We start from the raw sequence: 26,727 nt of genomic DNA, 5'->3' as shown, positions 1-26,727 counted from the left end.
TGCAGTAGTGTAAGTGTTGTTTATTTTAGAAATTTAATAAATCATTAATCGATACTTACAATATAAAAAGAGAATGTTTTTATGAAACTCTATCTACCAAATTATAAATGTGAAAATTTTGAATGTTTGGATGGATGTATGAATATTGTGTAATCAAACACGCATAAACGGTGGATCGATTCTAAATCAAATTTGTCACAGATTCAGATATAAGTAGTTTTGATCAGCACATAGCTTATTATTTAGATACCTCTCTTCTATGCATGTGAATCCTCGGGCTCCAGTTAGTCAAAGAAAAGCAACAAGAATTAAACAATAAATCCCTGCTTAGTCCATATTATTAACATTTCATTTCATTATATCAATGTAGTATCATCGTAAACGATTACTTATTCATAAAATGGTAAAGTTAAAACTCGGGGGAAGCCAGTTAGCGGACCGACTGAGCCATGGAGATTTATGCATTTTAAATTACACCTGAAACGTGGGCTCGTTTACACGATACAACACGATTTGGATTCGATTGCGATACGATTGTCGTGTGGTGATAAAAAACGGGATGCTATTTTCATATGATGAGTGATGCATTTGGGATTGGTAGACCATTTTAAATAAACAAAATTATTTTTGATAGATCGCTATGTCTTCTGTCAACGCTGTGTAGTCTCAAAGTATACTTGGAATAAAACTTTTTACTACTTAGAAATTAAATATAACACTTTTAAATATATTTATTTAACTATACGAATAAACATAAATAAAACAATTTGCAATATTGCAGTATTTTATGAACATTAAAAATTAGTTTCTTAAGTTAATTCGAAATTGAATTATGATGTCTTCGTATACCTATCCTTTATGTCATTACATTATATAATAGAGCCTTATAATTATTTATCTATAGATAACTTATCTTACTAGGAAATTTAGATAATATTAATATTACTTATTTACTTAAAATTACGATAAATCGTGAGAAGTGAAAGACATCTCTAATATTGGCTAGAGTTTGAAGTAAAACATGATAACGATCGACTTTGATGGCTTTCGGATTAGATCTATTTAATTTTGTATGTGGTTTGTAAAATATATGCGAATTATATGATGGGACTTTGTAATTATTTTTATAAAATATAACTTATCATAGGTAAAAATGCGCTGTGTAGGTTCACACTACATTTTAAGGACTTGAGTTACACGTATAATATTAATAGATTTAAGAATCTTTTTATTCTCCAAGTACTAAATTTAAGATGCAAGATACTAACTATACTGTAATTATTTTTTATCTTTTTATTATCATATCTCTTTTGTTTTTTCACATAATATGTTATTGCAATTATACTTATTTTCTGTTCATTTTTCTGTATATCTGTGTTGATGTAAATAACAGTGGGCTACTGATGTAAATAAATAAGTTTGCAGAATTCTAGAATTCAACATTTTAGTAGTAAGGTTTCATTCAATACTCAATCAATATAATTAGCTTAAAACTTTTCATGTATCCAAAAGTTCTAATGCATTTGCTTAACTTTAAAATAGAGAAATACCTATAGATAGTACCTACACAGATAAAACAGACTCAAAAATTACCAACATTCTATGAAGGAAAATGACTAATTGATACTTACTAGTTACTGTAGTATCGTTTTAAATTCATTATATTCAAACATTTAGCTAATTGATACTCTATCAACGACTATGACAAAAACAGACCACAGATAAAACATCATATAATCTGTAACCCGATTATATAAAGCTCTTGCATTATGTATTTCAGGACGTGAAGACGGTCAGCTGTCAGTGATTGATGGAGTGTCTCCACAAGACTGATGCTCGCTGGTGACCTTCGATACTTGCATTAGGTTATTGCTAATCTAATTGGCGCCATCCATTTCTCACGCTGTGGACGTGTTTGTAGCGAGTGGATAGATTAAATATGGAAGAAAAGTATGATTGTAAGGTTCAATTTTAAGTACCTAGGTACGTATAGTGTGGTATAATGGTGTAGATATGTCGCAGGCAAATTGTAATATTTCGCCGTTTACAGACGGTCGGAATTTTGTAATATGTATTATGCAGAAAATTCGTTATCAGAAATTTTTGGTTTGGATAAGGGGGTAGGTTAGCTTAGGTTCTTGTTTTTAAAACTACACAGAAATAGGTACAAAGGTACTAATTTATATAGTTTGAACATGTTTCGAATTATTTCAAACAATTTTTGATAGTATTATTTTCTATTTTATTCTAATAAAAAATCAACATGAGTTGGTTCAGCTAGTCTTTAATAAATCTTCCAATAACAAACTTGAATAAACGCACCCAATCGATTTTATTTTTTACTCCTACTTTTAAATACTTTTACTTTTGATTAAATTTTAATTAGTATTTCGTTTAAATTAAAAATGTATAAGTATACAAAGGGTGTATTTACACGGGGAAGTGATTTCTTTCTGCAAGAAGGTGAGGGATAAATGCACCCCTTATCCGTAACCTGAGGGACGATCAAGTATATCGTTGGAAAAACAGGATAAGACATAAACAAGTTGAAAATTTTTTAAACAGATAAATTGCTTAGCTATTAAGGGTTACGATTTAAGTGATCTTGTTTTCATTAAATAAAATTGTCTGATGTTCATAATGAAGAAATAATATATAATATTTTTACTCTTTCATTGAGCTGTAGCTTTATTTAAATTGCTTCATGATGACATATTATATTATCTTAAATTCAACAGCAAATAGAATGACTGATTTCTACAGCACTTGACAGACTAAATTTCAGCAAAAATTCAGATCATCAATCGCTTCATTCATCATCGTTTCAGTGTTTAACTGAACAAATGTCAAACACACGCATTCATAATATTTCAAGTGATAAAATTTAACTTTAAAGGCATGTCCACATAATCTAAATTCCTTGCCGCAATAATGTGTCCAGAATGACAGTTTGATTCACTTAGATCGTGTTACAGTGTAAACGCGGCATCAGACAAACGGGGTGCGACTTTGTTCTTTGAATATTTCATATAAAATTGTATGGATAGTTTTGATATTGTCTGAAATAAAATATATATCTTATTTGTTTTATATATCTGTCATTCACGCTGACTGACATACATGATTTTTTTGTTCATGGATGAAGTCACGAAAATACTTTTCAAAGCTGAGTTTCAAAGTACCTTGTCATACACATTACACACGCTAACATACATGATTTTATTGTACATGGCTTGGATGGAATAACACATTATTGTTGCCTTTCCATATTGGACACTGGTTTTGGATATCAGTTTTCCTATATAGTATGGGATTCTCTAAAACCATCAACCTATGTGTCAGTGTAAAGTTGTATATAATTTCTAATTAGGTATGCTTCTCAGGGTGGATGCTATTATTGTCAAGCCTTATATTTTCATACTAATTACCCCGATGCACTCTACATAAGTTCAGTACACAGAATATTAAAACAATCTACAAATACCTGTACTACTTGTAAATAAAGGGAGGTAGCTAGACTACAATAATTATCACAAAATGATAAAGCTGGCTGCGAGGGGAGCCACACGTGGTTTCGCAATTTCGACCCATCCGTCCACGCTGGCCGCAGGCGACTGAAATCTGATGTATTTCGTGTTGAATGGCTATTGCTATTGTTAACTCGATTGGCTTGGTGGTAATAAAAGTTTTTCCTCTATAAATAAATGAATTAATAATTGCTTAACATATTTCAATCATCATGATCACAAAATATCTCTTTGTTACATGTTTTATTTAATGTCCGATTTATTAACATAATATTGAAATTCTACCAGCTAATTTATGTATGAAAATATCACAAATTTATAAGATTTGTATAATTTTTATATAAAACATAATTTCTTACACAGCAGGTGTTTAATTTTGTACGCGTGTAAACATTCACGCTTGATTTATGTGCGTATCGAATTTTCTGTGTAATTATAAAACAAAACCCATTTAACTGTAGTAGGTATATAATATTTTCTCATTGACTATGAGTATTATGCGTTTTTAAATCGTTTTTAAAAATAGAATGATGAAAACGATGAAAAAAACCTTAATTGGAAGTTCTTTTCCAATTAGTAAATCTACTCTTAAAATGAAATAAAATTACTTTTTTACACACGAAAATTATTTTCTTTAAAATATTGTCCAGTCATATATTTTATATATCTACTTTTCATGTGAATATTTTTTTATATTGTAATATTATTTTAAACAAAAATTAACAGTTTAAAAATCAGTAAGTACCATTTTTGTGTAACCATTTACAAGCGGCTCGTTGGTCTAGGGGTATGATTCTCGCTTTGGGTGCGAGAGGTCCCGGGTTCAAATCCCGGACGAGCCCAGATTTCTTTTATAAAATTATTTATTTTATTTTGGGCATATACGAAAAAAACACTGCAGCAAGAACCAAGATAAAAAAAAAGATATTTTAAAATCTGTAAAATATACTTATAGTGTACAATGTAGGTACCTACATGCTACTTACATGTATATAAAGGTAAAAACATTAATTATATAATATATTGGTACTTAATTTTAAATTTCTAAGTTAAATTTAGAGATAGTAATTTTTAAAATCGTTTCGTAGGCCCAGTTTATCCGTAGCAAACATACTGTAGACTGTAGAGTAGGTATAAAGTTCTGCTTTTTTCGATATTTTTTATTACTCTTTTCACAAGTGAACGATCCAAACTTAATCGATGACGTCACAATTTTTAATACCTGTACGACGCATTTAAACCCTAAATAGAATATGTGACGTCATAGCCGTTAAAATCCCTAAAGAAGTCATTACTATGCCATCCATACGTAATACAGATTCGTGCAAAGCGTTCGGAAAATCCGTGAACCGTGAAATCCTTTGGCTTAAATCGTTTAAACGCTAAGCAACGCCTCAACACATTGCCACCAGTGACTGTTTGCTGGCTTTTTTGTGACCGAATTAAATTCCTTTCCATCCTTTGAAATTGATCGTGGCCTGCATGTGTTGTCTATCCGTGTTCTTGTTTCAGACGATTTTGTCATGACAATATAATACGAGAACTACGCACAGAGAATTGGCACAAGTATCAAGAACTGCTATGGTACATAATATAAAAATTAATGAGTTGAATGTAGTTGACGATATAGGATTGAAAGGTGTTTTTTTATGCATTTGTAACTTTACTTGCGATGCGTATAGCTTTTAGGCGATCCTCACAATGCCCCGCATCATGCTGCATGTTGCGTGACTGCGTGTTTAACGTTACTTGTAAGTATCTCCGTTTGTATAGAAAACACGCACAGTCCAACACACTGAAAATGCAACCACGCGCGTTCATGCGGGTCACGCGCATACACGCGGAGAAACATGCATCCCCGCGCGTATAGATGCGGGGCGAGACGCAAGGTATGGCCACAGTATTACCATCCTACAGTATGGCGACGAATGTACTTGTGCAGAGAAACGGAGGGGAACTGGCGGGGGGTCGGGCGACGCGGGCCGCTTAATGCAATCACGCTGAGTTTGCATTAACTATCGCGAAAGGACGACGCAGTCGTATTTTTTGTGTAATAATTTTATTATACATAGGTACTTACATATTCTATTATGACGCGCAAAAACTGTTCCGTTTACGGATGTAAATCTACATTGAAATCCCAGAAGGAAACAATATTTCAGAAAGATTGTATTAATTGTATCTGTTGAATTAAAATCAAAGCTATGTATATGTTGTCCTCATTATTTTCTAATCAGATTGTACATCCCAATGCGAATGCATTACTTAGTTAAATGGTATAATATACAATTAAGAACATCCAAAAATAAAGTGTCCAAATAAATAATATTTAGCAGTGCAATATCTGTAATTATATATTTATGAACAAATAATTACATCAGATTTAATAATCGCAATTATTTTGAATGTACATATGAATAAATGATTTCATCATAATATTAATAATCAAAATTGTTTTATTTCCCATTTGTTGCAACCCTAGCGTATTTTCGTGTGGCAGCGTAAGTACCTACGCTGGCGGCGGCATCGCGCGACATCAAAGGCGATTCCTTACTGTAGTAAATAATATTGTAATACTGTGGTATGGCACACCGAATCCCGCAGTGCCGCGCGTTATTTTGAATGGGATTTTGAATTATCGATCGATTTATTAACAAATGACCCATTTAAAGATCTTGTTTGTAAATAAGGATGTACCCATGTATCTTCTATAGGCACGATTTCTTTTAATTTGACCGTACAAAAACCAAACAGTTAATATAATGGCAGCGTCCTGAATGAGTTCCACACTATTAACAATTTTTATCAAAACTATCGTGATGCTCACACCACAGAGAACGGCGAATAAATGATTAATGAGAGCCGCCGCGCCGTGCGTGAATCTACAAATGCACCTACGCGCGTGAGTGCGCAAAAAACCCGCACGATGATGCAGATCTGCACTCCCGCAGGAACGCGCGTAGGTACTTCGACATGCAACATGCAGCGTGATGCGGGGCAGTGTGAGGATCGCCTTAAGCTTTTATGATATTTATCAAGTCTAAAATATATACGTTATTAAGTTAAATGTTCTTATAAGTTTAGATTCGATTTAAAAACTTCGTTGGTTAAGTTGCAATGGAAATATGAATATCGAAAAATAACAGATTTAATATAGGATCCTATAATAAATTTTGTGAAACATGAATATGACCTCTATGTAATCACTAATCAGCTAAGCTAATAAATTAATGTAAAAAGAACTTCAGTACGGTTTTTGTGAAACGGCTCGTTGGTCTAGGGGTATGATTCTCGCTTTGGGTGCGAGAGGTTCCGGGTTCAAATCCCGGACGAGCCCAGGTAACACTTTTTATCATTCTGAGATTTATAAAATGTAAAAGACCTATAACAATATGGTTCAAATATAAAAGATGCCACAAAATTTTAACTTCATAAATTAAGAGACATTAATTATTTTAAAGATAGGTTGATGATACTTGATGCGTGTAATGTGTATGTTATTTTGGGAGAACGGAGTTCTGATATTATAACTATCATAACAAAAATACCTATGAGCTGAGAACCACCCTTCTCATAGAACTTGCGAAAGTAGAGATATATCTCTCTACTCTCGCAAGTACTCTATACTATAGAGATATGTCTCTTCCAAAAATGGATACCATTTTTATACATTTTTATAATAATTTATCATTGCCATCTGCATAGTCGTGCACCCTTGTCGCCTGTCACGCGTCACGCATAAATAATTTGGCGGGAAAATCACACCAACCCGCTCTCAGGCGATGTTTAGCGAATTGTAATTTTCATGTTAATTATATCATTGCGATTTAAAGCTTTAATTAGCTAATGTTGAAAAAAAAATGAAATGAAATGAAAAGTATGTGCGTTTGTATGTGTTTATGTTTGCGACGATAAATAGTAATTGTAGTACAAACAAACGAAAAAAAAAACAAATGAAAGTAATATAGTAATGAACTAATGAACTGTCACTTGACAGTGTCGTTCAGAAATATTTTGCCGTAGGTATACAAAGATGCAAAACAAGGTATGATTTATTTTTGCAATGGTGTTAGACGCGGCTTGAATGATGGTTTGAATGCTTTTTAACCAACAATTTGGCTAAATGATTTACTATTTAACACATAATAGACCACATGGACGATTTTCTCGCGTGTGTCATTTTATTTCAAACATTTATGAATTTCTTCTTATTTTGAACTCCATCATCTTCAAGTGTGTTAACTTTTGCGGAATTCAGTAGATAAACTCACTAAGTGCTCATAATTTGTGTGCTACAAGTTTCTTAACTCATCATAATTAGTTAATATGTACCCGTGTGTTAATAGGGTGACCATCAATCTAACTTTATACGATACAAATCTAAATAATAACCCTGTAAAGCTATGTATAGAATATGATTTTTATTCATTTTTGTACGACGTCTATTTTCTCTTTAGTTATTATTTTTATTGGTGTTATTTAAACAGCGTATAAGCTTTAAAAGGGATGTTTATATGCTAATATTAAAACGAAGATGTTTCGGGTTCGGTTCACGGTATAGTCATAAATAAAAGTTGTGTTCATCGATTTCGAACGATATTTAAGTCTAGACTACTTCCTTGGATGGAAAATAAATGTTAAATGTGTCTGAACATGGATGGGCCACTTGGAAATTTATTGGGCCTATGTATTGAAATTCTTCTTCTCTAATCTAAAATATAAAAACTTTAAAGTTATATTGAAAGCGTTGCTCTTTTAATTTTTGATGAATCTACAATTGTATTTATTTATTTATTCAACTCCATTTCATCTTTCTGTTCGCCTAAATGAATTAAGTTCCATGTGAAATTTGATATACTAACAGGTATAATAAAATAAAGTGAGATTTATAGTTTAAAAAATCAATCATATTATTTTGGTATTTGTGTATAATTTTCTTTGAATTTTACCCTCTTAAGAATAATTTAACATACACCTACACCTCATAATTTTTAACAAAATGTCAAAAGCAAGACCTTTATTTTATTACCATAAACACATTAAACACAAAAATCACAGTCACCCCACATAAAGAACGTATCACATGGACGAAGAAGTTCACGCTAAGCTGTGCGGATACTTTCAAGCCGCTTGTTAGAAGCTACACACGCTTCTGCATCCACAACTTTCTTAATTGTAGTGCAACCACACGTTTTGAACTTTAAATATTGAAGTTGAATTGATTCTGTATGAATCTTAAATACTTTTATCGTTCTTGTAAGACTTGTTTCAAGGTGTCTATAAGAAATGAAAGTAAAGTGTAGTAGTGATTATAGAATAGATATTTGAAAAATGTATAATTAGAAAATGCAATTATTGTATGTGTAAAAACACTGCCCATAGGTAACAAAACTAACAAATAAAACTACGTATATAAAATTATTGACTATATATTTCAGTTTATCTTAAAACTATCACTATTAGCAAACTTTATTACAAATTGTTTCTTGATTTTCTTGGTAATGAATAAGGAAGAAAAAACAAAACTGTATATTAAAATTGTGCACATTACAATTGCTTCTTAAAAACGAGTTTTTATTTATTTATTTATTTTGCCCTTATTATTACATGACACTTCAACACAAATTACAACAAAGTTACACATTAATAATGTAATTCGGATAAATGCCCTGGGCCCGTAGACAAAGTAACAATTAAAAAACGATAACGAAGTTAGAAAAGGAAAAATGTATGGGATTGACATTAGATAGACCACGTGATCTAACGCGGCGTATGTCAATCCCATACATTTTTGCCTTTTCTAACTTCGTTATCGTTTTTCAATTGTTACTTTGTCTAAGGCCCCAGGTCGCTTTCGGGTATAGGCCTCCCCCAATTGTCCCCATTTCCTCCTGTTGCCAGCTGCCTTCATCCAGTCTCTTCCCGTCAATTGCAGGATAACATCAACCCAGCGAGCTTTTGGTCTGCCCTTCTTTCGCTTGGCTCCTGGCCCTATCCACTTCGTGACGCTTTTTGGCCATCTATCTTCAGAGTATGAGAACGAAAAACGAGATACTAGTATAGTAGGTATTATATTATCTGTGAAATACCAAACGTCAATATCTCTAAACACAAACGCCTTCATTAATTTAAGCCCTGCCGTTCCGCAAATCTCAATACTGTAAGTAACAGTTCTTCGTAATAGATAATCAGCGAAGCGAGCGAATATTCCAGATATTTGAATAGAGTTAACCCTCTTCCTGGCGTGATGGAACGATGATTGATTTCTGTTTGCTCTGAGGGTAGATCGCAATTTAATATCTTATTGTTAATCGTAGAACTGTTGATTCAGCGAGACCCTTTACGCACTGCGCTTAATGTTTTCTACATTTTTATTCGTAAAAAAAACAAATATTATTACCTATAACTGATTATGTGTTACGCTTGAAATTGTAGAGAAAGAAAAATTTAGACTCAGAATATATTTTTTATTTTTATTTATGGGAAAGGAACCTTACTAGCCAAGCATTATATTGTAAAATCCCATAACCGCATTATGTGTTTCGTACTTCTATAACAATCATCATAATATAAAATACGACTCACCTCCAAAAATATTATAAAATATTAAATCAGCTGTATCGCGTAGACCGTAGAAGATTACTTCCTTTTCACAAGAGAATAGAGATATCGCCTCAATATCGCCAAGCGCAGTGGGTAATATCTAAAATTTCCATGGTTAATTATTATAAACGCTTCAATTGTTTTGTTTATGTTCGCGTCCGAGTTGAATAGAAACACTAAATACAAATCTAAAATAAATATTTGCTTACAAATTCAGTTCAATGACTTATCACATTTTAATAACTATAGCAATAATTTTGTATTGAAACCATCAACGAAACTAGGGATAGATTAACAATGAAAAGGACTAGTAAGCTTTTTTGTCTTTTTATATTACGCACAGGAACATGATCAAATCGATATGCATGACTTAGGTAACAATATGTTATTGATTAAGAAAAGTAAGCTTGCATTTTTGTGAGTACGTAGCAATACGATCCTATGACCCTTGGAATTATTGTCACATTTTTATTTTCACTTATAGATCACCTTAAATTTGATAAAAATGAATGCTGCAGTTTAATGGAAAAATAACGGTAAAAACGATCTATTTCTTCAATTATAATAGCTTGGAATATATAAATTTTCTGAAATCTTCATGATGTGAATGCGAAATATTCAAACAACGGAAGCATTGATGAACTAAATAATAATTGAATGAAATGCTAAGAAGTTGATTTTGTGAACGTTCTATTTTAAAATACATTAGGCATACGAATTTATTTCTTGTCACCTTATAGTAGAGCCTATAAAGAAAAAATATTACGATCTCTGAGTGTTAATACTCTATATTTAATTATAGCAATTTCAGCGGTGCTGGTCAATTGTTGCAACCCTTCTATTGTTGGAAAGTTTTGAATGGCTAACTAAATTTAAATTAAGTTTAAAAACAATTCATCTTACCCCCATGCTCTATTACGTAACTGTAAACTTTGCTATCAACTCAAGTGTCGTGAAACCCGCAAATAAAGGGATTTGTTTTTAACATACTGACACACGGACCTCATGTTTGTAGTATAAAATGTTTTATATATTTACTAGCGGCCCGCCCCGGCTTCGCCCGTGGTACATATGAAAAATAGATGTTGGCCGATTCTCAGACTTACCCGATATGCACAGAAAATTTCATGAGAATCGGTCCACCCGTTTCGGAGGAGTATGCAGACTAACATTGTGACACGAGAATTTTATATATAAGAAGATTAGTATATGTAATTTTTTAGTTTTTCCAAAAATTTTCTATGTAGTCTAGTACCTATTAGTCTATTCAAATTTTGATATTGAAAATAAGGATCTCTCTATATTATGACAGTACTTCAAAACACTTTAATTTTTATTGGCCTTTTATTGCGTAGTAATTGGATTGATTATTTAAATGGAACCGTGACTAAACTAACTCTATGATAGTAGGAATATTTTATTTAAAATATTATGTAGGTAAACACTTATTACGTAGCATTTATCAAAGAACAACCATACATAAAATTAAACCAAGCTCACCAAACGGCCAAGCAACGTGTAGTACAAAGAAATAATAGCATTAATGTAATTGCGATGCAAGGAAAGTTTGTCCATTAGAGCATTATTGATGGGTTTTAAATTGCACACAGCCCAGGGGACGGCCATGTTGACATCGGATGGGCCTGGGGTGCCTGTAATGATTTCTATGCTTATCGATTTGGGACAGGTATTCCATATGTCTAATGAAGGTATTTGAGTTAGGTTTATATGAAATTATGAAAAAAATTAAATTGTTGTTAGGATACGATTTTATTGTATACCATTTTAACCAATGTCAAATTAGCTTGGAGACGCGGTAATGTATACCTACAAAATGGTATAAAATTATGAAAGAAGTCGAGATATTATGATACATACTTTACTATTTTATTTTATACTAGAGGTCCGCCCCGGATTCGCCCGTGGTACATATTTTGCAATAAAAGGTAGCCTATGTCCTTTCTCGGGTATCAAAATATCTCCATACCAAATTTCATGCAAATTGGTTCAGTAGTTTAGGCGTGATTGAGTAACAGACAGACAGACAGAATTACTTTCGCATTTATAATATTAGTATGGATTTTGTATATCATTCACGTGTATGCATTTGTACTTTGCGCGATAATATCATGAATTCGTATCTAAAAAACGTTCCCGCAAAACCGCAATACCTCGAAGTGAAGTTGCATTGCGAAAATAAAATCAAATTACCTTCGCCAAACGAGGCCGTATCATCATTGAATGCTTGCCAAGGGCGCAATCAGGAATCTAGGACAAGAGGTTGCGGTGTTTCTACGACTGTCTGGACTCTATCAATTACTGTAATTGTCAATTTTCATAATGTTTAACGATAAAGTGGCTAATTGCACTTTAAGTGGTGCGTTCTACGTTTATTCTTATGCGTGATGTATTTCTTTGAAATAATCGTAAATCTTAATAAACGTAATTGGTAAGTTATATTATATAGAACTATTTTTCTATTCTCCACTGTCTTAAGCTAAGCTTGCTTTCGTAGTTATTAGAAATAAAATTATTAAAGGAAATAAGTTGTGTTATTAGGTCTTTATAGTATTAGTATTGGGTTTTATATTCGACGTAAAGGTCGTTATCAAAGTAAGTACGTTCATATTTTTAGAAACAGTTCTACAAACCAGTGCTATAGCTTTGTGAAATCGAAAAGCGTTTGTAGAGGAAGTCAAGTCGAATAAATACTTATTACAGTTTTATGAAAGAGCGAAAATTCAATACTCAATAGCGTAAAATATCTACAGGTATTCAGTGCCTATTTTCTAACAATTGAACAAAGAATCACATGCCAGGAGGTGAAAACGGTTTCATATTATATTTCAGTGTCGTTTTTCGATTTATTGCAAAGCTAGAGAACTCTTAGAGGGTGTAAGGAAAGAAGTTTTTTGTTAGATATTTGCCGACAACCTGTCCTGCCGATCAAACAACATATCCGAGGGAATATTTGCTCGCGTCGCTCTGTTTTATTGTGGTCCAATGTATTAAAGTAAAAGTTTTTTAATAGAGTGTCATGATTTGGACTATAATAGATAATGTGTCTACAAATGTGTCCACCACACATTTGGAAACACATCTTTATGGTAACTGTAGATACAAGATTAATTTAATTTAAGTAAAATAAATATACTTACTACAATATTCGTATTTACCTATGTTTACGTAACTGGCCATACGAATCGGAATGTTTAGGGAATATAGCTGCAATAATTAAAAGATGCCAACAAAATTAATATAACGATAAAGGTTTTTAAGGCTTTTCATGGCAACGTCTCTATTACAATACAGTTGTGATAAAGTTGCCTCTACATTGACACAAGAAAAGAATAATAACTCATTTCTACACACTTTTACATTAATATCTCAAAATAAAATAATCAAAATATACAACGCTAAATCCTATCACATAAACCGCAATAAAACAGAACAGTATTCCGAATGTTTTCACTTTTCTACACCGTTGAACCGAATACCATGAATACATACCAACTTTAAAAATCACCTTCTAGTTTCAACATCGCTTTCTTGAAAAATGATAGCAATGCAACCTGGAGCTTGTTATCGGAATGTATATTATTGCTAGCTTTTTACTGTGGAATTGTTCACATCTCCTACACGCTCCAGTTTGATGAACTATATCACCCCCTTTAGACTAACAATAACACTAATAGAGATGAACTAAAAACTAGTGTACCTACATAATATATTTCTGACACAAATAACAAATACATATTGTATTAACAATCTCCGTGTGTGCTAATTTTTTTATTTTAAGATCTAACTTTGATTACGATCTTTCAACTATAGTAAGAATCGGGAATAAGTAGATTTATATTTAAAATTTAAATTGTATGGTTGCCCTTAGCTACCAAACACTAGTCTGTAATATTGTCTTTAGTCGCCGGCCCTAAACGCCGCTACTGCTCATTCTATTACATAGTACCTTATAGTACCTAGTATTTAATTACACAAGATCCTATTCAATTTGTAGAGGTACCTAAACATTAAGGTCCAAAACTGGCCGTTATATGCAGCGAAATGTAATAAATACGACTTCAAAGCCAGTGGACACTTCCTTTAGAAGCCAATTCTCTTTTAAATTAAAGGACAAAAGGGTTTCGCTTCCCACATTACGGAGGGCAAAGCTTCATTGCAGCCACTTACGTAGTTCGTTCACTTTGTAGTTACTGCGTTTTAAAATTCCTCTTTGGCATCCTGTTACACCAAAGCAAATGAAATCGTGCTTAATTTTTATTCACTCAAAAATCGATAACATTAAAATTTAAATTAAAAGGACAAATTATAATTATTAGTCAACACAACAAATTGTATAATACATAATCGTGCACAATACGAACCAAAAGCTACATAAATTATTGTAAATTATGCTCAAATTTGGCTAACATTAAGGCATTTCATTCTTACACCAAAAATATCAATAAAAACCAAACTTAAATGGTATTTATTCAGTTATATATATTAATCAAATAAAGCGCATAAATTAACCAATGCGTGTAACAATTCGTTTGAGCGAAGTACATTCCTAGAGTTCAATAATGTTCCAATAAAGAGATACAATGTGTCTGAAACCGCACGCAACATGCGCCTGTAATGGCGGCCGTAAATAATCGCAACTTACAAGTGTAATAAACTTTTTAGTGTATGATTTAATGAGTTAATTATCAGTGTTTTATGGCGTTAGCGATGCCATATGGATGCCATTTGACAGGGGTTGTCGTTAACGTTATGGGGTACTGAAATTTGCAGGGAAATCTCTGCTTTAATTACGTATTTAATTAGCAAAATAATATTATAATGTATCTCTGTATGTGCGACTTCTATAGGTCATGGTCTAGATACCTAGATCTTCAATAAGTGTTATTTATAATGTTGTGTTTACTTTGTACTTGTTTAGCTGTAAGTGCAATGAGATAAATAAATAATTCTTACTATAATCTTAATATATATATGTCGGAGACGGTCAATAGCGCTGATGCAAAACGACTCGAAGCACGAGTTCCGGGAGGTGGCAGCACAGTGATGTTGGCGGCTTACTTCATGCTTGTACCGGGTCGAGCCGGTGAAGGCTCGCCCTCAGGACGGCACTTCACATTCGAACATCGAAGAGTTCGGACCTTCCACTACTAGGAACTGTTAACCTTTTCTTTGCTAGTGTTTAATTTAAATGTGTAACGTAACGGTTATTAAAAGTGATTGTATTGTAAAACTGACATGATTAAAAGAGCAACTATGGAGTTTCTTGCCGGTTCTTCTCTGTAGATACTGCTTTCCGAATCGGTGGTAAATAAAGAAATGATTGAGTTTGAGGTGTTTCTTTGCTCGATTACCCAACGCAACGCCCACAGCTTGAAAATAGATTCACATTCTACACCATGCTCCGACATCAGAATTGGGATCAAATCGAGCAAATGAGAAAACACGTGGCGATAACCTCGATACGATATACGATAACCTGATTAAAAGTCAAAGCGCCGCAACCACGTGGCACTTCGATCCAGTTTCAACGGGAACAGCAAAAAGTCGGAAGCCGTATCATCGAGAGCAGCGCCGTGTCATGTCGTGCACCGTGCCATCGCGTCGAGCATCCGGCTTCGAGCATCATGCGTCGAGCGTCATGCGTTGCGCCATGTGGTGCATTACGCATCCATACTGAGCGCCGCGGCACCAAGCTGGGCTCCGCGACACCACGCCAGGCGCTGCGCATCCACGCCAGGCGCCACAATACCACGCCGGGCGTCGCGCTACCATCACTACCATCAACACGTCGAGCCTGAGATCACCTGAACCAGAGCGACGTGTCGACGTGTCGTGCAACTATCCTTCAATCTCATACCAAACCGGTCAGTAGATAACATTCCACTTTTTAGATATTCGAAAGAAAAAGAAATTTTTTGCCAAAAACATTAGTTACAAAATTTATTTTAAAATTAATTGAGGAAAATGGTCACAGCCTCGGCAAAATGCTGCACAAGGGCAGCGCTGATTTACAGGTTGTACCAAATGTAACGATTAGATTTTGTTTAAAGTTGTAGCCTACAAGACCAGTGTATAGTTAAATCTTATTACATTACATTAAACTCAACTTATTTACGCAGTGATGTTATTATTAGGTCGTGCGATATGGCTTTAAGGTTTTGTAGTTAGTTAAAACTTATTCCATTACATTCAGCCCATCTTAGTTACGCAGTGATAAATTATCAGTACCTAGGTCGTGTGACTTGTATTTCACTTATTCAGGGACGCGTTTACTTTAGTAGGTAATTCGTGTTATTTTAAAAATGCTTCGCGGCGTAAGTACTGCCTTCAAGATGAAATTAAGTAACGACTTGTTTTAATGTTTGTAACTTTGCGAATTAACGCTAACAAAGAAAACACATTAATTTGTACACTGCATCCAGATTCTTCAATCGAACGTAAACAATAAACATTCACTTGTCCGTGTATCAGAACAAAAACAGTATGCGAATTGCTTTTAAATTAGTTTCTTAACTACCCGCGTTAGTTTCTTGACTACCCGCATTAATTTTTTTAAACTACCTGCGTTAGTTTTTATTTAGGCTATAACCCTTGACAAATAGCAATTAATTGCTACACAAAGACAGCCTTATTGCTATTCGATTAAAAACGAAAAGTAATGCGTTAACTAGTGCATTAGAGGTTTATAAACTTTTCGTAGGTTTTATTTAAGGTGATATTTGAGGTTAATTTCTTAAAATAATGTTGTGAACAATTCACAGTATGCAGTTTTTACAATATGCAGTTTTATGAAATGACAGATTTACTTTGATCGAATAAAAGGTAAATCGAGGCATTTAGTTTTGAATTTTTACTTGGAGAATTTATTAGGTCCTTATTTAGGCAGTTCATAATACAATGTCGCAGATAATTACCGTGTTCAAATAAACAGCTGGCCTAAGATAAATGTTATGATTGGAATACGGGTCTAGATTTAGTTTGAGTACGTAACTTGATTGCTTTTAAATTATTTTAACTATCTCATCGACGTTTGGGTCCGTTCAATGTTAAGATATTAAGACTGTTGAAAATAATCTTAAGGTTAATAGCGCCTTTACAGTTTACATACTATCGTCAGATAATGTCTGTTTAATTGCATAGAGAAAGGAAAAACCCCTCCAGGTTTTCTGAAGGTTTTTGAAGTGAAACTTCTTTATCGGGGTTGAAAAAGAAATGTAGCGTGACATTTTTCCGTTACGCACCATTTTTTTTCTTATCCCTATCACGCGTGATTCGACCATATTTCTGTAAAGTTGCATATAGTAAATTATTTTTTTGAAAAATAAGGTCATAAAGAAGTTTCATTTCGTGCGTAGTACACGCACATATTTTTCTTTTTTTAGCTTCAAATAAGTCCTAAACGTGGAGTATTCGATAGTACCTAATCGATTTACATCGATGGTACCTAATCGATTTACATCGATAGTACCTAATCGATTTACATCGATGGTACCTAATCGATTTACATCGATCTTACCTAATCGATTTACATCGATGGTACCTAATCGATTTACATCGATAGTACCTAATCGATTTTAACATTGTGTGCATTTAATGTAATTTCTTGATAATAGTTTTTGTGACTAGCTGCAGTTTGACATCAACTGAATACATCAATTAGGTAACTACCTACAGTACACAGTGTACAACTGTACAGTAGTTGTTGAGCAGTTCATTCTTATTACGTTGAAACTAAAATTTAGCTCAGCCCTTTTGCCGTTCGATATTAGATTCACAGATGAGTTTAAGCCTACACTTAATAATTGTTTTAAGTTGAGTTTTCAAATTTGCCGATAAAAAAAATTTGAAGGGTTTCTCGCGATTTTTTGTAGGCAGATATGTTATCACATGATTACTTTAAATTCAAGTTGGTAAATATTCAGTTGAGAATAAGCTTTCACCACTTTGAGTGTTTTCTGCGGTTCAGTTACGAATTATTCGTTTTAAACTTTTTAAGATGTTATTTTTGTGCTGTTGTCACATTTGTTTGTCAATGATCATGACAACAAAATAAAACTGCTGTTAAAATTTGAGCAAGCTGCACAGGCTCTATGGTAGACTTGAGAGGTATAGTTCAGTAGAGTTGTAGTGGAGTATAGTTGTAGCATACTGATGGTTGTGTTGTCTCGTACGTTGTGAAGTAAATGTGTGTTGCGTGAAATAATATTGTGATGGTAATGTAGTTCATCGAAGGATTGTGGTGTTCTATCTGGCATGAGGTCCAGGATAGTAGATGTGTGTTCTGACCGGTCAGGAGGACCGGGGCAGTATGGTTACCCTGTAAGGTCAGTGTGGGCTGAGGCAGGATGGTAGTTATTTTGGTATCCCGAGATGAATTACCGTAGTAATGTAGTGTGAGAAATGGCGTACGGGGACACATGATTGTCAGTATGGCTGTATAGGAGATAACTTGAGTTTATTAAAACGAAAAACGATTAAGAATATTGATTCTGTTGGATGAGTAATAGTCAGTTCAGGTTTCACTTTTTTTTTAACTGTTGAGCTATTGAATCCTGTAAACACCAATAATCGCTTTGAAAAGACAGATTTTGTTTATACAATGTTCGGATAACTTCACTTTGTTAAAATATTGAGGATGCCTGAGGGCCAAGTACCACTTGAAGTTGATTAGTGTTTGAAATTTGAGTTTGAGTTGAGTGATAGCGATGAATCTTAGTTCGGTTGGTCAGAGTGTGCCAGTAGTCATTTCGTAGCCGTAGTCCGTTGAAATCGGTGTCTGCTATTAGGAGTTATGGCTGCTTATAGTAAACCGTGGATACGCGGTATTACCGTAGTCCGTTTGAAATCGGCGTCTGCTATTAGGAGTACAGATAGCTGCTTGTAGTAAACCGTGGATACGCGGTGGGCGAGTGACGCTGGCGGAGGTTGGGTCTTGTAGAGACCATTGGAATATGGGAGTCCGTGGGACTCGGCATTCGGAGGAATGCGTGTGGAACAAACATGAGGTTTGTTGTTGGGCTTAGTGAAAAGCCAGAGTTTGCATTCGGAGGAATGCGTGTGTGTTGTTGGGCTTAGTGAAAAGCCAGAGTTGGCATTCGGTGGAATGCGTGTGTGATGATGGGCTTAGTGAAAAGCCAGAGTTGGCATTCGGTGGAATGCGTGTGTGATGATGGGCTTAGTGAAAAGCCACAGGCCTCGGATAAGATTCATGCTCTAGTTTTTTTGTGATACTTTAATAATGATCTGCTGATGACAATAGCAGTGAAAGTGGTGTTTGGTCGCTTATGCGTTACTTTCTTTTAGTAGTAATTTAATTGAAATGATCAGAATTCAATGTTTTATTATTTTAATCAAAATGGTTAATTTCAAAGGGTTGAAGTTGGAAATTATTTTAGGATATTCAAATTAAGAAAACAACCTGTTGAACTTAAATTTTGTTTTATGAGATTCTTTGCTATAGGACGTTTCTTGTACAAATTTCATGATTCTGTGTTCACAAGAAATATCCTGAAGGTATTGATTCCTCGTGTCCCCTGCGAATGTCGAAAACTGCTATCTTTTGATCGACTGTTATAACTTTTCAAAGCTTAACGGGACGATGGTATGCGATATGAATTTCAAAGGTCTTGATAGATAGACTGATAGACTTACGGACAACTAAGTGATCTTAAGGATTTAGTTTTTTTCAGTTTTGTGGTTTAAAAGCCTAAAAATTAGATATCAGAGTTTAATTGTAAAAATTTGTCAGGATTGGCCGAAGAGCATGTACTGTGCGAGATGCTTTCTGTGTTACAGCACCCACAAACACGAGGACGTGTTCAGCGCAGGATGGCCGTGTCGGAGACGGTCAATAGCGCTGATGCAAAACGACTCGAAGCACGAGTTCCGGGAGGTGGCAGCACAGTGATGTTGGCGGCTTACTTCATGCTTGTACCGGGTCGAGCCGGTGAAGGCTCGCCCTCAGGACGGCACTTCACATTCGAACATCGAAGAGTTCGGACCTTCCACTACTAGGAACTGTTAACCTTTTCTTTGCTAGTGTTTAATTTAAATGTGTAACGTAACGGTTATTAAAAGTGATTGTATTGTAAAACTGACATGATTAAAAGAGCAACTATGGAGTTTCTTGCCGGTTCTTCTCTGTAGATACTGCTTTCCGAATCGGTGGTAAATAAAGAAATGATTGAGTTTGAGGTGTTTCTTTGCTCGATTACCCAACGCAACGCCCACAGCTTGAAAATAGATTCACATTCTACACCATGCTCCGACATATAAATCTCGTGTCACAATGTTTGTCCTCAATGGACTCCTAAACCACTTAACCGATTATAATAAAATTGGCACACCATGTGCAGTTCGAACCAACTTGAGAGATAGGATAGGTTTTATCCCGGAAATCCCACGGGAAAGGGAACTATGCGGGGTTTTCTCTGAAAACGCGGGCGAAGCCGCGGGCGGAAAGCTAGTCAGAATATAAAATATGCAGCCTACTACATAATTACAATAGCATGTAATGTTCTGCAAATCCAAAAAATAATTGAAAACAATATATTATGTTAGTATTAAAAAGACATTGGTGTAACAAAAGCCATAGAGCAATTGAAGTAGCAATGCATTCCGACTTCAGTAATTATTTCAGTTTTGACTTGTTCGAAGTTTGCGAAGTTGCACTATCGTTTGGAAATGACGGCGAATTGAGCGCCGATTGTACTTCCTTCTAAATGTTTTGTACTCTTTTACTTTTCAATTGAAAATATTAATCGTGTTTTCATTAACAGCTTCAAGCACGCAACACCATATCTTGAGAATTAAAGTCGTCTATTTATACTAGCTTCAAGAGATGTATTTTTATAGGTACCTACCTAAAGTTATTACTACAGTTGTTTAACCTATAATAATAGAGTTTTTGTGGGCTCTCTGTTCTTGTCATTCTTCTACAAAAATAATCATAATGAACGGAACAATTAATTTCATACACTAATTAATTTTTATACGTACCTAGATGAATATTTTAAGTAAAATTAATAAAGGCACAGTAATAAAAATAACAAAAACTCAAGCTAGCATCATAAACAAGGAAAACTTTACAAAATTTAAAAGGCACAGCTAATTAATGCTTTGGAAAATTTCTTCATTATTTTGACGTTTACTAAAAAGCCACTCGAGATATAAAATAAAGGGTTTATGTGTGAATATCATGCTATTTGTGACGTTAATTTGCATGACTGTCCACCGTTTGATCAAGTTTGGTACAAAATGCAAGATTTTGTGTTTATTTTTTCGCATTTGGGATATAAATAAAATAATAAGGGTATAAATATTATGTAAATAAAATAATAGTGTACCAAAAATATAAAGCGCTAACGTGAAGACAAAAAATGTATTAAAGTTTTTTCACAATTGTGAAACTAGAAGTTAAAATGTTCATCTTTTGGCGTAGAAGTGCATCAAAACATTGATTATATTTTCATAGCTTCATGCTCATCTTTAAACATTGAGATAATATTACTGCGTATGGAGGAGACACCACGAACAAAATCTTTGCGCCATTTTTTTGCTCTAACTAAGTTTTAAAAATTATTATCTAGTTAGATACTTACCGATGAAAGTTATTCCTTTGCACTTTTCCGTATTATTTGTATTATTTGTGCAATATCGTAACACACACGAAGGCATATTTGATGCGTTTCACTTTAAAACCATTAAATAATTAATGGAACATTAGTGGTGTAGGCGGTGTCGTCTCCATATTAATATTATCTCAATGTCTTTAAAGTTACTTACTGTAAAAATAATATACTACACACATAGCCACTCTGAAATGCGTAAAATATTTTCTATGATTATACAGCACATTATTTAATTATAACCTCTTCGCCTTATAATTTAAGGCACACATAATCACCAATATTAACGCGAGTTTCTAGGTTTACGACTTTGTAACGACGCGCTAAGCGTTGAATTATGAACGCAAGAATGTGTCACATTATTTATTATTTTTAATATTTAGGTCACTGGTTATGTAGAGGAATAAAACGTTAATGTTTGTTTTTAAATGTTACAATTGTTTGCAAAATCGTCATTGTATAAACTTCTGAAAATTGTTTGTATGTAAAGTTACTATTTGTATTAAATTAATCCAGACATATACCTTAAATGAACACGTACCATTTAGGGCCCAATATATTATTAGTATCTACCTCATTGTATTTACCAACATAATCAATGATTTTATCCAGCCCTGAAACACGACTCTGTAGTTTCTTTTTTTGTTTTGACATTTTATATAGGATTCTTTATTGCTAATATCTTGGAAAAAATAACTTGTTACAACAGTTTTGTTCTAAATTACATGTACGTTTTCTCAGTACATAAAGCTATTACAACTTTAATGACGTATCTCAGAGCTACGGAGCGAACACTCAATTACAATGTGGAATCTTCGTTAGATACAATGTAGGGTTGCCAACATGTTGTTAAGATAGTAAACTGTACTTGACACAATATAGGGGTGGTACACATGGTTTCTTATAGATGAAAATACGGGTGCATAGGGGATAAAAACGATATTTTATTAGTTCTAAATACGGGTGGATAAGGTGTTAAAAGTTAATTTTGTTACGAAATTTTGCAAATTTTTTAAATTGCAAATATAGATGTTGTTTTGTATTTTTGTTACAAATCTTGTAGATGAACGTTAGATTCTATTTTGTAACTACAAGACACTAGAAAGCTCTTTACAGATTGCCAGTTGTTAAAATATTGTTGTTACTTGCAATATACGTTGTGTGTTTATTTTCAGACTTTTGGTTTTTGTCTAATCTCCATCTCATAATATATATCTATAAGTTAGTATCCGAACCTGCCCTAACTATGGTATAAACATATTAAGGTGCATGCTAGGGGTGCTTGTTCCTGACATAACTTAACAGTCAACTACCGTAGCACAAATTCTGTCTAGAATACACGCCTCTTGAAACAGAAGTCGTTGCTAAAAAGGCGAAATGTTGACGGAAATTGAAATTGGCTTCCATAGAGATTGTGTTAAACTTACTGTTTGAGTAAACTTCGTATTTGTTTGAGGTTTTCTCTGAATTGGAGGTGAAATTCGAAATGAGAATCCACTAGGAGTTGAGATCAAAGTTTAGGAAATGGGATTTCTTGCGAACTGAAATTATTTCATGTGGCTATAATTATGAAAGTTGAGTCAAGATAATAATGTTTTTAAGTTTCGTCTATTGGGTTTGTCTAAACATAATTGTGTGTGTGAGTACACACTCACACACACCAGATAAAATGCACATACACATACACATGTGTATGTGAATTTTATTTGGTAATGTATTTTTAGCACATTTGCACTGTTTTTAATGATTCTCAAATGACATTTTTTACATAACAGTAAAATAATTTCCTCAAAGTTCTCTTCAATAATACCTACATCATAGACACACCTAAAAGTTACAATACACACTTATAAAGATATAATATTTATATCACATCTATATCCAATAAAATCCATATCTATCAGCATGCAATTTAAATGTTAACTCGCAAATAACCGCTACGAACGAACAATATAACAGAATGATGCAGCCGTGAGCGGCCGTCACTGGCAACGATTTCCTAAATCAGATTGCGTTTGCGGTCGAGCACTGCTTAAACGGAATATAAAATGAGTTTTATAATTTGGATCTAGTTAACGCGGTCGTAGTGGTTAAGGAACTGAACTTGAAGTAAAAGTATGAGATTTATTTGCGAAATCGTCTCTTTTTGGAGGCGGTTTGTGTTGAAATTGTTTACATTGCACACGCGAATTGAGAAGTAATCTTGATATAGCAGGAAATAAAAAAGTCATCTTTAAAACATGATGAATAGAATTAATTATATTATTTAAACTTTGTAGTAAGTAGAAAAATGCCACAATATTTGGTCTCTTTACCATAATACCATTATAATATCTTGTTATAATCTCTATGTGCAAAAATGTATGTTTTTTTTTATTACAATTTATTTATAAGTTTGAAAACAAATTCGTACATATTTTATTTACATTCGCAGATATTTACATTTCCAATCCACCTACACATACCTATATTTTCCTATGCGAGAAAGCGTGTCAATATTCTAAGAAAAACGCTGAAATAGTTCTCAACTTAGCTTTAAAATATAGACATCAACTGACATCAATATCAAATAGAAGCGACAATAAAATTCAAAATACATAAAAAAGATATCGTTTTTCACAACAAAACACTAACAAGAATAATATTCTACACTATTTATAAGTCGTGTCTTGCAGGATCAACGTAAAGGAATAAATAGCCACTTATTGGATGCATAGGAATAAGCAATTCGCTCTAACATCGATTCCAAGAATATTCGAGAATTCCCGGGTAACTCAAGCCAGGGCAAAGTATCCTGGTTACATGAGATTTGGGGCTTCAACGGACAATATTTGCCCGGCTCGAAATATGAGATAATGTATTTGGTTTGCGATAAAATCGGGTATTTACCTTCAAAGGTTATGTAGGATGAGTGTTGTAGGGATTCCACCAAAATATGATTGTTTGTAAAACATTTTGATTGTAACAAAAGCTTTCAATGATGTTTGTAAACATATTGTAAATTGTTATTGGTATATTGAAGAATATTCTTTATGTGATTTTTTCCTGTAATGTTCCTGAGTAAGATATAACAAATGTAGCTGAAATGTTGACTCAAATAATGATACCTTAATAAACTCTTCGTCAATTTTACAATCGGTGGAGGCATCGTGGTTTGAAATTATTCATGGCGTATGGCTTCTAAGTTCTAATTTAAATATGAAATATTATAAATAAGGATTCGAAAGGCCTTAACGAGGTAGATTACGGTCTTAAAATTAAAACAGAACTCTATATTGCATGTAAGATATTGTGACAAAAATTTTGTTCGGCCCTTGTGCTTAGATTTTCACATTTACATTTAGACTAAATATTAATAAATGCGCAAAGAAATGTTCATTGAATGCAATATCAAATAAAATGTAGATAGCAAGTATATATAATTGAGTTATTTAGCAATATAATTCAGTTCTCCAGTCAACGCTCAGCAATCAAAACAACGATATACGACCATGTCTCTAATACACGAATTAAACATTTCAAACATAATATTAATACGAGTATCCGTTTCTAAATCCACGTTTATCGAAATTTACCATAAAACAACCCATTTGGTAGCTTCGGATGTTTGTTTGGAACAAACGTATTCCTTAAGTAAAGTAAACATATCCTTCCAATAATGACGTGGCTTGAGTCATGCTGTATTTATAGATGGTCGATACATGTTTCGTGTAGGTACATTAGAATTTAGATAGATGAATAGAATTTTGGTTTTAGATTTTTAGTTGAAGCCTGCTGTAGAATTCGTTACAACAAAAAATAATGTTCGCCTGTCAATAATAATTTCGTTGTTAAGTTGGTAGATACTTGAAAGAGCTAAATAAGATAATTGGAGCTAGAGCCAACGACGTCATGCTAGAGCAGATAATTAACAAACTCTGTATTATGTCCAAATGAAGTTGCATTCAGGTAAAACAACATATTAAGTTCTGTATAAGTGTATTTAAACTTTAAACAGATTAGATATCTAACAAAGCTTTCCTAGAAATCGGTTGAATTATTCTCGATGCAAATAAAATAACAAACACCGAGCATAGCTCAACTTCATATTCGAATGAACATTTTATTTTTAAAAATTAAAACGTACATAAAAGTTTGCGACGAACATGCATAGCACGCGTACTCTACGCCTGCACGAGTTTCTGGAATTTTCCGATAGAGTGCACAACGAAGCGTTCAGTATCGCATACATAAAGACCTATGCGATAATAGACATCTCACTTAAAAAACACATACTATAATGAACATTCTAAATTGCTTTTTATACCAACACAGTTCTCATAAACATTGGTAATACGGAATTGCAAAGTAGCGTACAATTCTCAATACTAATGCATTTAACGTGGCTGCTCTATTTTTTTTTCTATCTGCTTTAGTGTCAGAGCGGCATACTATAAGGAAAATAAAATATAATTATCATGAGCATTCGCTCGAACAATCTGAAATTCAGTCAATATTTTGTTGTTATTTCACCAGACAATATTTTCATATTTTATAAGAGCTAACGGAGGATTAAAATATATTACGTTTTTATATTTCTGGATTACTTCTCGGTACGATATTTATTTTTAAAGCTTTTGCTGTTTTAAATACTAATTGAGTACAAATAATATAAAACCTCGCAGCCAACGTTTCTTTGTTATGGCTACAATAAATTTTAGTATTTGTAGGTAATGATTACTTTCAACTATCGCGTTCTCTATCTTTTCCATTTTTTAGACAAATTCGCAGCTCTTTTTCCCTTACTTTCAATTATTATAAAAATACTAGCGGTCCGCCCCGGCTTCGCCCGTGGTACATATGAAAAATAGATGTTGGCCGATTCTCAGACTTACCCGATATGCACAGAAAATTTCATGAGAATCGGTCCACCCGTTTCGGAGGAGTATGCAGACTAACATTGTGACACG

General features: G+C 33.5%; 2 non-coding genes across 2 annotated transcripts; both read left to right on the top strand.

Annotated features, from left to right (window-relative positions):
- Window positions 1-4,297: 4,297 nt before the first annotated feature.
- TRNAP-UGG (transfer RNA proline (anticodon UGG)) lies at window positions 4,298-4,369 on the top strand. The gene has a single exon. It is a non-coding gene; the product is annotated as a tRNA-Pro (tRNA).
- Window positions 4,370-6,792: 2,423 nt separating this feature from the next.
- Window positions 6,793-6,864, top strand: TRNAP-UGG (transfer RNA proline (anticodon UGG)). The gene has a single exon. It is a non-coding gene; the product is annotated as a tRNA-Pro (tRNA).
- Window positions 6,865-26,727: the final 19,863 nt, after the last annotated feature.

The sequence above is a fragment of the Colias eurytheme genome, chromosome 6, assembly GCF_061535395.1.
Source record: "Colias eurytheme isolate Ceu_HAF_F1 chromosome 6, ilColEury1 Martin Lab GWU primary, whole genome shotgun sequence".
Taxonomy (NCBI): domain Eukaryota; kingdom Metazoa; phylum Arthropoda; class Insecta; order Lepidoptera; family Pieridae; genus Colias; species Colias eurytheme.
The sequence above is the reverse complement of the archived record's forward strand: the minus strand, read 5'-3'. Positions and strand labels throughout refer to the sequence as shown.